We start from the raw sequence: 729 nt of genomic DNA, 5'->3' as shown, positions 1-729 counted from the left end.
CCACAGCCTATCATTCCAGTGCAGGACAGGCGTCTCTGATATCTTTTTGGAGAGGATGTTCGACAATCCTTTTTTTAAATATCAAAAAACGAAATAGTCTGATGAGGAACTCTTGACGACAAAGTGTTAAGCTAAATCTCTTGCTTGGTGGATTGAGAACATCATCTTTTTATTCTGTTTACTTGTGGCGGGGCTTCATTTCAGCCTTACCCTGGGGATACATCAGTAGGTGAGTGTGCGACATGCTGAAGGATACAGGCAAAGTCAATCTTGATCAAACTAATGTAAACTTTTTATGCATGCTAGCAGAGTATCTGTTTGATAACTTACAAACGCCAATCATTCTAGGAAAAAGAATGTGTGTTTTTGCCGATAGTATATTTTGCAGGCAAGCAGCAACTTTAGAATTTCATAACGGTGGATTCCGATTCAATTCTTCGTTAAATATCTCTATATGTTGTACTCCAAAATGTGGGTTTCAAGAAAGTTACCAGAGGAAAGAAGAAATTGTGTGCACAAAAGAGTTTTATTGTCAGTTCTCAAACATCCCACTCGGAATTCTAGAAAGTAAAATTTCATAAGTTTCAGTTGATTGTCGGGTTGAGTCCTGCAGAAAATATGCAGCTGATCTACATTTCGCAATGGCTTAAAATTAGTCTGTCGCCTCAGGGCTCTGTAACAAATGTATCTTGGCATAAAATATGGATTGGATAGAGTCGCGCACATAAA

The sequence above is a fragment of the Penaeus monodon genome, chromosome 24 (assembly GCF_015228065.2).
Source record: "Penaeus monodon isolate SGIC_2016 chromosome 24, NSTDA_Pmon_1, whole genome shotgun sequence".
NCBI classification, from domain to species: domain Eukaryota; kingdom Metazoa; phylum Arthropoda; class Malacostraca; order Decapoda; family Penaeidae; genus Penaeus; species Penaeus monodon.
This window is presented reverse-complemented; position numbering follows the sequence as displayed.